This window comes from Oncorhynchus gorbuscha, linkage group LG19, assembly GCF_021184085.1.
Source record: "Oncorhynchus gorbuscha isolate QuinsamMale2020 ecotype Even-year linkage group LG19, OgorEven_v1.0, whole genome shotgun sequence".
Taxonomy (NCBI): domain Eukaryota; kingdom Metazoa; phylum Chordata; class Actinopteri; order Salmoniformes; family Salmonidae; genus Oncorhynchus; species Oncorhynchus gorbuscha.
This window is the reverse complement of record NC_060191.1, coordinates 46,614,685-46,626,139: the sequence shown is the minus strand read 5'-3', so window position 1 is coordinate 46,626,139 and position 11,455 is coordinate 46,614,685.

The following is an 11,455-nucleotide window of genomic DNA, read 5'->3' as shown; positions in this document are numbered from 1 at the left end:
GAATGCTTCCGACATGTAGAATCCATGCCCCTGAGAATTCAGGCTGTTCTGGAGGCAAGAGGGGGGTTTGACCAGGTACTAGATGTGTACCTAATAAACTGGCAGGTGAGTGTATTTTGTTGAGACTATGAGAGTAGGGTGACTCCCCTAGCTGGCTACCAGTGACGAACGCCCTAACCACTGTCCCAATAAGGGATATCTCTAGGGTGTGTGCTTATTGGGCCAGTATACTGTAGAAAGGCCCTGTCCAGAAGAAACCCTAAACCCTCCTACCTAGGCACTTATGTTGATGAAAACACTTGATAGGTGTAAGCAATAGGGTGAATAAACTTTGAAGTAAAGATGAAAACACTGTATATTAAAAGTGTGTGAGTATCCTTAACCTTGCCAACAGACAAAGAGCTATGAATGGATCAATGTTGACCCACAGAAAACCGGCACATGAATGTTCTTGCAATGTTCCCATGAAATATGTCTACAACATTAATATCTTTATGTTCTGAGAACATGACAACCATGTTCTGTTTATGTTTGGGGGGACGTTGATGGAATATTCTCCTAACCCTCAGAAAACTGGACACAAATTTTCTTGCACATTCCCATGAAATGTGTCTAGAGCATATCTAAAATTCTGAGAACATGGTAACCACATTCTGAGTAAGTACTATTGGACATTAAGGAAATGGTCTCCATTCCTCCATTCTCCACATTCCTATGAAAACGTTAGTAAATTACCTAAGGGAATGTTCTCTAAAGTTGTGGAAACATTTAATGCTAGCTGGGTAGCCCTAACCCCCAACACCTTGAATATTTTTTTAAGTATACCACATGACCAAACGTATGTGGCACCTGCTTGTCGAAAATCTCATTCCAAAATCATGGGCATTAATATGGAGTTGCTCCCCCCTCTGCTGCAATTACAGCCTGTACTTTTCTGGGAAGGCTTTCCATTAGATGTTGGAATATTGCTACGGGGACTTGCCTCCATTCAGCCACAAGAGCATTAGTGAGGTTGGGCACTGATGTTGGGTGATTAGGCCTGGCTCGCAGTCGGTGTTCTAATTCATCCCAGGTGTACGATGGGGTTGAGATCAGGGCTCTGTGCAGGCCAGTCAAGTTCTTCTACACCTATCTCGGCAAACCATTTCTGTATGGACCTTGCTTTGTGCACTGGGGCATTCTCATGCTGAAACAGGAAAGGGCCTGCCCCAAACTTTTGCCACGAAGATGGAAGCACAGAATTGTCTAGAATGTCATTGTATGCTGTAGCGTTAAGATTTCACTTCTCTGGAACTAAGGGGCCTAGCCCGCACCATGAAGAACAGCCCCAGTTGGCACAATGCATTAGGGCAGGAAGAGTTCTCCTGACATCCGCCAAACCCAGAATCCACCGTCGGACTGCCAGATAGTGAAGCGTGATTCATCACTTCAGAAAACGTGTTTCCACTGTTCCAGAGTCCAATGGCGGTGAGCTTTACACTACTCCAGCCGATGCTTGGCATTGCGCATGGTGATCTTACGCTGCTTGGCCATGGAAACCCATTTCATGAAGCTTCCGACGAACAGTTCCATGCACTGACATTGCTTCTGGAGGCAGTTTGGACCTCGGTAGTGAGCGTTGCAATGGAGGATAGATGATTTTCACGCACTACATCACTCGCCGGTTCTGTTCTGTGAGCTTGTGTGCCCTACCACTTTGCGGCTGAGCCATTATTACTCCTAGACGTTTCCATTTCACAATAACAGGACTTCCAGATGACCGGGGCAGCTCTAGCAGGGCAGAAATGTTAGGAACTGACTTGATGGAAAGGTGGCATCCTATGACAGTGCCACGTCGAAAGTCACTAAGCTCTTCAGTAAGGCCATTCTACTGCCTGTGTTTGTCTATGGAGATTGCATGGCTGTGTGCTCGATTTTATACACCTGTCAGTAACCGGTGTGGCTGAAATAGCCGAATCCACTAACTTTGTAACAAAATAAAATGTGAATTAAAATTCAAAGGGGGTGAATACGTACGGTGGGGCAAAAAAGTATTTAGTCAGCCACCAATTGTGCAAGTTCTCCCACTTAAAAAGATGAGAGGCCTGTACTTTTCATCATACTTCAACTATGACAGACAAAATGAGAAGAAAAAAAAATCCAGAAAATCACATTGTAGTTTTTTGTTTTTATGAATTTATTTGCAAATTATGGTGGAAAATAAGTATTTGGTCACCAACAAACAAGCAAGATTTCTGGCTCTCACAGACCTGTAACTTATTTTTTAAGAGGCTCCTCTGTCCTCCACTCATTACCTGTATTAATGGCACCTGTTTGAACTTGTTATCAGTATAAAAGACACCTGTCCACAACCTCAAACAGTCACACTCCAAACTTCACTATGGCCAAGACCAAAAAGCTGCCAAAGGACACCAGAAACAAAATTGTAGACCTGCACCAGGCTGGGAAGACTGAATCTGCAACAGGTAAGCAACTTGGTTTGAAGAAATCAACTGTGGGAGCAATTATTAGGAAATGGAAGACATACAAGACCACTGATAATCTCCCTCGATCTGGGGCTCCACGCAAGATCTCACCCCGTGGGGTCAAAATTATCACAAGAACGGTGAGCAAAAATCCCAGAACCACATGGGGGGGACCTAGTGAAAGACCTGCAGAGAGCTGAGACCAAAGTAACAAAGCCTACGATCAGTAACACACTACGTCGCCAGGGACGGGAGAATGTCATATGGTCAGATATGGTCAGATGAAACCAAAATATAACTTTTTGGTAAAAACTCAACTTGTCGTGTTTGGAGGACAAAGAATGCTGAGTTGCATCCAAAGAACACCATACCAACTGTGAAGCATGGGGGTGGAAACATCATGCTTTGGGGCTGTTTTTCTGCAAAGGGAACAGGACGACTGATCCGTGTAAAGGAAAGAATGAAGGGGGCCATGTATCGTGAGATTTTGAGTGAAAACCTCCTTCCATCAGCAAGGGCATTGAAGATGAAACGTGGCTGGGTCTTTCAGAAAACGTTTGACCTCTGTCATTGACAACAAAGGGTATATAACAAAGTATTGAGAAACTTTTGTTATTGACCAAATACTTATTTTCCACCATACGTTTGCAAATTAATTAATAAAAAATCCTACAATGTGATTTTCTGGATTTTTTTTCTCATTTTGTCTGTCATAGTTGAAGTGTACCTATGATGAAAATTACAGGCCTCTCACATCTTTTTTATGTGTGAGAACGTGCACAATTGGTGGCTGACTAAATACTTTATCCCCCCAGTGTATGATACCCACTGTATAACCAAAGATGTGTGCTATACTGGGTCTATAGTCAATGGTGTCCGATTACTGATTCTATAACTAATGGTGTGTAAGATGACTGGTTTTCTCATTGGTCTGTGCCATGATGATGTGTCTGTGAATGATGTTTGCAGACAGTTGGTCTGATGGTGGTGAAACTAATGTCAAACATATGTCCCTCCTGGGTTCACACGATAGATTTAAAATGATACAGACACTAAAGATGAGAACTCTCTCTCTCTCGCTTTTCTTCCTCTCTCAAGACAGTATGTAAAGGGGGAAAAGGTGCTATGTTGATTTTGTACATTTAAAATCATGTTGACTGACTGTCCTTTGCTGTGGAAAGCTCCCTATGTACTTTCATTCACATCTCCCTATGCTAGACTCACTAGTAACAGAACACAACTTTTAAACATAACCTTTTCTTATCCCTTCAGAAGGTTCAGAGGAACCGATAGGCCTGTAGACATATAACGTAATGCTACATAACAGACCCTTTTACCCAAGACAATTTACATTACAATGAGAGCATACATTTTTAGTATGTGTGTGTTCCCTTTGTGTGCTTCCCTGTGTTGCTGCTAAGCCCTCTGTGTCGATGATTTATAAACAACAGCTTTCCCTCCTCTCCTCTGTGGAGACACCAGCTAAACCTCCAGCTTTGTGTTCAAAATGGCACTCTATTCCCTCCCTATATAATGTACTACTTTCAACCAGGTACCTGGTCAAACGAAATGCACTAAATAGGAAAAAGGGTGTCATTTGGGACAAATTCAGTATGACCTGCAGAACAGAGGGACACAGCGCCTTCTACTGGACATGACTGGAGGAAGTGTTCTGACAATTTTATCCCCAACCTTAAACTTCAAAGTAATTTCCAGCCTGTTCCTGTTGCTAATATCATCATCAGCTGCTGCTGCTAATATAATCGTCAGCTAAATAGAACTCATGAGATTTGATTTTGTTCTGCGAACATATGGAAGGAGACATCTGTTACGCAAATTCTGTCTGTGTGTCTGTCTGTCCTTCAACATTCTTCAGAACTGGACTGGGTTTCCCAAAAGCATCGTAACACTAAGAAGATCTTTCGTCCATTTTGTTTCAATGGAAATAAGATGATCTTAGTGCTACGATTATTTTGGGAAACAGCCCTGGACTGCCCTGGTTGCAGTCTGCAGTGCAAATATATTAATCTACATTTGGCTGAGGAACAGTTGAAGTCGGAAGTCATTAACTCATTTTTTAACCACTCCACAAATTTCTTGTTAACAAACTATAGTTTTGGGAAGTTGGTTAGGACATCTACTTTGTGCATGAAACAAATAATTTTACCAACAATTGTTCACAGACAGATTATTTCAATTATAATTCACTGTATCACAATTCCATTGGTTCAGAAGTTTACATACACTAAGTTGACAGTGCCTTTAAACAGCTTGGAAAATTCCAGAAAATTATGTCATGGTTTTAGAAGCTTATGATAGGCTAATTGACATTTTTTGAGTCAATTGGAGGTGTACCTGTGGATGTATTTCAAGGCCTACCTTCAAACTCAGTGCCTCTTTGCTTGACATCATGGGAAAATCAAAAGAAATCAGCAAAGATCTCAGAAAAAAATATATAGACCTCCACAAGTCTGGTTCATCCTTGGGTGCAATTTCCAACCGCCTGAAGGTACCACATTCATCTGTCCAAATAATAGTATGCAAGTATAAACACCATGGGACCACGCAGCCGTCATACCGCTCAGGAAGAAGACGCTTTCTGTCTCCTAGAGATGAACGTACATTGGTGCGAAAAGTGCAAATCAATCCCAGAACAACAGCAAAGGACCTTGTGAAGATGCTGTGGGGAAACAGGTATAAAAGTATCTATATCCACAGTAAACCGAGTCCTATATCGACATAACCTCAGCAAGGAAGAAGCCACTACTCCAAAACCACCATTAAAAAGACTACGGTTTGCAACTGCACATGGGGACAAAGATTGTACTTTTTGGAGAAACGTCCTCTGTTCTGATGAAACAAAAATAGAACTGTTTGGCCATAATGACCATTGTTATGTTTAGAGGAAAAAGGGGGAGGCTTGCAAGCCGAAGAACACCCTCCCAACCATGAAGCACGGGGGTGGCAGCATCATGTTGTGGGGGTGCTTTGCTGCAGGAGGGACTGGTGCACTTCAGAAAATAGATGGCTTCATGAGGGAGGAAAATTATGTGGATATATTGAAGCCACATCTCATAAACGTAGAATGTATGCACACATGACTGTAAGTCGCTTTGGATAAAAGCGTCTGCTAAATGGCATATATTATTTATTATATTTATAAACATCAGTTAAAGCTCGGTCGCAAATGGGTCTTCCAAATGGACAATGACCCCAAGCATACTTCCAAAGTTGTGACAAAATGGCTTCAGTACAACAAAGTCAAGGTATTGGAGTGGCCATAACGAAGCCCAGACCTCAATCCCGTAGAACATGTGTGGGCAGAACTGAAAAAGTGTGTTTAATTTTTTTTTTTTTAACTAGGCAAGTCAGTTAAGAACAAATTCTTATTTTCAATGACAGCCTAGGAACAGTGGGTTAACTGCCTGTTCAGGGGCAGATCAACAGATTTGTACCTTGTCAGCTCGGGGGTTTGAACTCGCAACCTTCCAGTTATTAATCCAACGCTCTAACCACTAGGCTACCCTGCCGCCCCGCATGTGAGCAAGGATGCCTACAAACCTGATTCAGATACACCAGCTCTGTCAGGAAGAATGGGACAATATTCACCCAACTTGTTGTGGGAAGCTTGTGGAAGGCTACCCGAAACATTTGACCAAAGTAAAAAGAAAATGCAAAGACAATGCTACCAAATACTAATTGAGTGTATGTAAACTTCTGACCCACTGGGAAAGTGATGAAAGAAATAAAAGCTTAAATAAATCATTCTCTCTACTATTATTCTGACATTTTACATTCATAAAATAAACTGGTAATCCTAATGTCATAATGTGATTTAAGGGTTGAGGTGAGATTTGAGGAAAGAGCTTGGCTTAAAAGTCTGATTGTAATCTGATTGTCAAGTTTACAGGGTATGTCTGCTCTCTGAGTAGGATTATAATAGAAATAAATAGTAAATAAATTGTACAAATGTTTGTGTGACATATTTTCATTCTAGGTCAGTCTGATCTGATAAACGTACAGTCTGCTGGTTTACTGCAAACAGATGTGTCATACACATATAGAAAGTAGCCTCCTGCTGCCAGATAACAATGTAGGCTAATCAGGTTAGTTGTGCCCATAGAGTAGCCTGTGGTTGAGATGGTTCTATAATGTATGTGTTCCAAATGGGTCCCTATGTACTGTAGTGCATTACTTTTGATATGGGCCCATAGGGCTCTAGTCAAAGTAGTGCGGAGAGGTAGAGGATGCTTGTGGTTGACATAGTCTATAACATTGTAACAGGCAGTTGGATGTGGTTGATGAATTGATCAGGCTGGAAGAGGCTGACGACAGTCTGGTCAGAAATGGACGTCCTTCAACAAGACTTGGAAAGATTACGCAGTCAGACTAGAGTAGAAAAAGTCCTCTGACAACAGCATTGATTTATGGACAACAGCCATGTGAATCCCATCCCAAACACAGTGCTAACCAGGTCAGATCTCTGGGGATGATGTTGGGTAGTTGTAGTGGAGATTTGTTTTCCATCTAGCCTGATCTAATAGTCTACATATCAGTAAAATGGTTCCACCTGCTGGACTTTTAGGCGTCACTACAACCCCAACTAGCCACTGCTCCTCTCCATTAGCCTGGTCAATCAGACTGATCGCTGCACTCACATTTAGTTTAGAGGGAAACAGAATGTGAGCTATTGCAAGATCAAGTTGGTTTCCTTAAGACTACCTTTCCTGGCTCAGTTTAAGGAAAGAAGGAGAGCAGGGCCTGCGAACTGAGCATATGTGAATAGGGTAGACTAGGCCTACATAGAAAGCCGATCTCAATTTGATGTTTGTAGTTTTGAAGGATCTGAAATCTGGAGAGCTATAAGCAGAGGGTTAGTGTTTAGTTGCCCATGTATGTTCTAGCCTACATGTTGACATCAGTATCACCATATACACTGAACAAAAATATAAATGCAACAATTTCAAAGATTTTGCTGAGTTGCAGTTCATATTTTATTTGTATTTTTTATTTCACCTTTATTTAACCAGGTAGGCTAGTTGAGAACAAGTTCTCATTTACAACTGCGACCTGGCCAAGAAAAATAATAGCAGTGTGAACAGACAACAACACAGAGTTACACATGGAGTATACAATAAACAAGTCAATAACACAGTAGAAAAAAAAAGAAAAAAAGAGTCTATATACATTGTGTGCAAAAGGCATGAGGCAAAAGGCGTAATTACAATTTAGCAGATTAACACTGGAGTGATACATAATCAGATGGTCATGTGCAGGTAGAGATACTGGTGTGCAAAAGAGCAGAAAAGTAAATAAATAAAAACAGTATGGGGATGAGGTAGGTAAATTGGGTGGGCTATTTACCGATGGACTATGTACAGCTGCAGCGATCGGTTAGCTGCTCAGATAGCAGATGTTTAAAGTTGGTGAGGGAGATAAAAGTCTCCAACTTCAGCGATTTTTGCAATTCGTTCCAGTCACAGGCAGCAGAGAACTAGAAGGAAAGGCGGCCAAATGAGGTGTTGGCTTTAGGGATGATCAGTGAGATACACCTGCTGGAGCGCATGCTACGGGTGGGTGTTGCCCTCGTGAACAGTGAACTGAGATAAGGCGGAGCTTTACCTAGCATGGACTTGTAGATGACCTGGAGCCAGTGGGTCTGGCGACGAATATGTAGCAAGGGCCAGCCGACTAGAGCATACAGGTCGCAGTGGTGGGTGGTATTAGGTGGTTTAGTAACAAAGCGGATGGCACTGTGATAAACTGCATCCAGTTTGCTGAGTAGAGTATTGGAAGCTATTTTGTAGATGACATCGCCGAAGTCGAGGATCGGTAGGATAGTCAGTTTTACTAGGGTAAGTTTGGCGGCGTGAGTGAAGGAGGCTTTGTTGCGAAATAGAAAGCAGACTCTAGATTTGATTTTAGATTGGAGATGTTTGATATGAGTCTGGAAGGAGAGTTTAGTCTTGCCAGACACCTAGGTACTTATCGATGTCCACATATTCTAGGTCGGAAACCATCCAGGGTGGTGATGCTAGTCAGGCGTGCGGGTGCAGGCAGCAAATGGTTGAAAAGCATGCATTTGTTTTTACTAATGTTTAAGAGCAGTTGGAGGCCACGGAAGGAGTGCTGTATGGCATTGAAGCTCGTTTGGAGGTTAGATAGCACAGTGTCCAAGGAAGGGCCAGAAGTATACAGAATGGTGTTCTCTGCGTAGAGGTGGATCAGGGAATCGTCCGCAGCAAGAGCGGGGGGGGGTGTTGGCCGAGGTTGGAGTAGCCAGGAGGAAGGCATGGCCAGCCGTTGAGAAATGCTTGTTGAAGTTTTGAACATTTCTGGGATATTTTATTTCAGCTCTTGAAACATGGGACCAGCACTTAAAAAAATCATGTATTTTTGAAAATGATCTACAGTGGGGCAAAAAGTAAATAGTCAGCCACCAATTGTGCATGTTCTCCCACTTAAAAAGATGAGAGAGGCCTGTACTTTTCATCATACGTACACTTCAACTATGACAGACAAAATTAGATTTTTTATTTTTTTAAATCACATTGTAGGATTTTTAATGAATTTATTTGCAAATTATGGTGGAAAACAAGTATTTGGTCACCTACAAACAAGCAAGATTTCTGGCTCTCACAGTCCTGTAACTTCTTCTTTAAGAGGCTCCTCTGTCCTCCACTCATTACCTGTATTAATGGCACCTGTTTGAACGTGTTATCAGTATAAAAGACACCTGTCCACAACCTCAAACAGTCACACTCCAAACTCCACTATGGCCAAGACCAAAGAGCTGTCAAAAACACCAAAAACAAAATTGTAGACCTGCACCAGGCTGGGAAAACTGAATCTGCAATAGGTAAGCAGCTTGGTTTGAAGAAATCAACTGTGGGAGCAATTATTAGGAAATGGAAGACATACAAGACCACTGATAATCTCCCTCGATCTGGGGCTCCACGCAAGATCTCACCCCGTGGGCTCAAAATTATCACAAGAACGGTGAGCAAAAATCCCAGAACCACACGGGGGGACCCAGTGAATGACCTGCAGAGAGCTGGGACCAAAGTAACAAAGCCTACCATCAGTAACACACTACGCCGCCAGGGACTCAAATCCTGCAGTGCCAGACGTGTCCCCCTGCTTAAGCCAGTACATGTCCAGGCCCATCTGAAGTTTGCTCGAGAGCATTTGGATGATCCAGAAGAAGATTGGGAGAATGTCATATGGTCAGATGAAACCAAAATATAACTTTTTGGTAAAAACTCAACTTGTCGTGTTTGGAGGACAAAGAATGCAGAGTTGCATCCAAAGAACACCATACCTACTGTGAAGCATGGGGGTGGAAACATCATGCTTTGGGGCTGTTTTTCTGCAAAGTGACCAGGACGACTGATCCGTGTAAAGGAAATAATTAATGGGGCCATGTATCGTGAGATTTTGAGTGAAAACCTCCTTCCATCAGCAAGGGCATTGAAGATGAAACATGGCTGGGTCTTTCAGCATGACAATGATCCCAAACACACCGCCCGGGCAACGAAGGAGTGCCTTCGTAAGAAGCATTTCAAGGTCCTGGAGTGGCCTAGCCAGTCTCCAGATCTCAACCCCATAGAAAATCTTTGGAGGGAGTTGAAAGTCTGTGTTGCCCAACAATAGCCCCAAAACATCACTGCTCTAGAGGAGATCTGCATGGAGGAATGGTCCAAAATACCAGCAACAGTGTGTTAAAACCCTGTGAAGACTTACAGAAAACGTTTGACCTCTGTCATTGCCAACAAAGGGTATATAACAAAGTATTGAGATAAACTTATTTCCCACAATAATTTGCAAATAAATTCATTAAAAATCCTACAATGTGATTTTCTGGATTTTTGTCCCTCATTTTGTCTGTCATAGTTGAAGTGTACCTATGATGAAAATTACAGGCCTCTCATTTTTTTAAGTGGGAGAACTTGCAAAATTGGAGGCTGACTAAATACTTTTTTGCCCCACTGTATATAAAAAAGTGCAAATTTTGTTTTAGAAGCTGCTACTACTAAGCTGCTCTAAACTATTTGAAATACTGTATGAAGGCTTCTTTTAGGCTTTTAAAATGTAATTTAATTTATTTAGGAACAGTGGGTTAACTGCCTTGTTCAAGGCAGAATGACAGATTTGTATCTTGTCACCTCGGGAATCAATCTAGCAACCTTTTAGTTACTGGCCCAACACTCTAATCACTAGGCTACCCGCCACCCCAAGTAAAACCAAGCCTTCCAGTCTCCTCAAAATGATTTTCAATGTCTGTTAGAAATGTTTATACTGTAGATGTTTTTTTTCTAGCCTATGATATATTCATTGATTTGAGTCAGAATCTCTTTGTTTTGAAATGTTTTATTAAATGTTTTCAATGTAGAAGTGTCTGGTAGCAAACATTGTAGCTAACAGTGCCTTCAGAAAGTATTCACACCCTTTGACCTTTTCCACATTTTGTTGTGTTACAGCCTGAATTTAAAATGTATTACATTTCGATTAAATATCCCATCTCAAAATGGAATTGTGTTTTTCGAAATGTTTACAAATTAATTCAAAATGAAAAGCTGAAATATCTTGAGTCAATAAGTATCAACCCCTTTGTTACGCCTTGCCTAAATTAGTTCAGGAATAACAATTTGCTTAACAAGTCACATACTTAGTTGCATGGACTAATAGTGTTTAACATACCTTGTAATGACTACCTCATCTCTGTACCCCACACATGCAATTATGTGTAAGGTCCCTCAATAGGAGTGAATTTCACACACAGATTCAACCACAAAGACCAGGGAGGTTTTCCAATGCCTCGCAAAGAAGGGCACCCATTGGTAGGTGGGTAAAACAATTAAAAGCAGACATTGAATATTACTTTGAGCATGGTGAAGTTATGAATTACACGTTGGATGGTATGAATACACCCAGTCACTACAAAAGACACAGGCGTCCTTCCTAACTCAGTTGCCGGAGAGGAAGGAAAC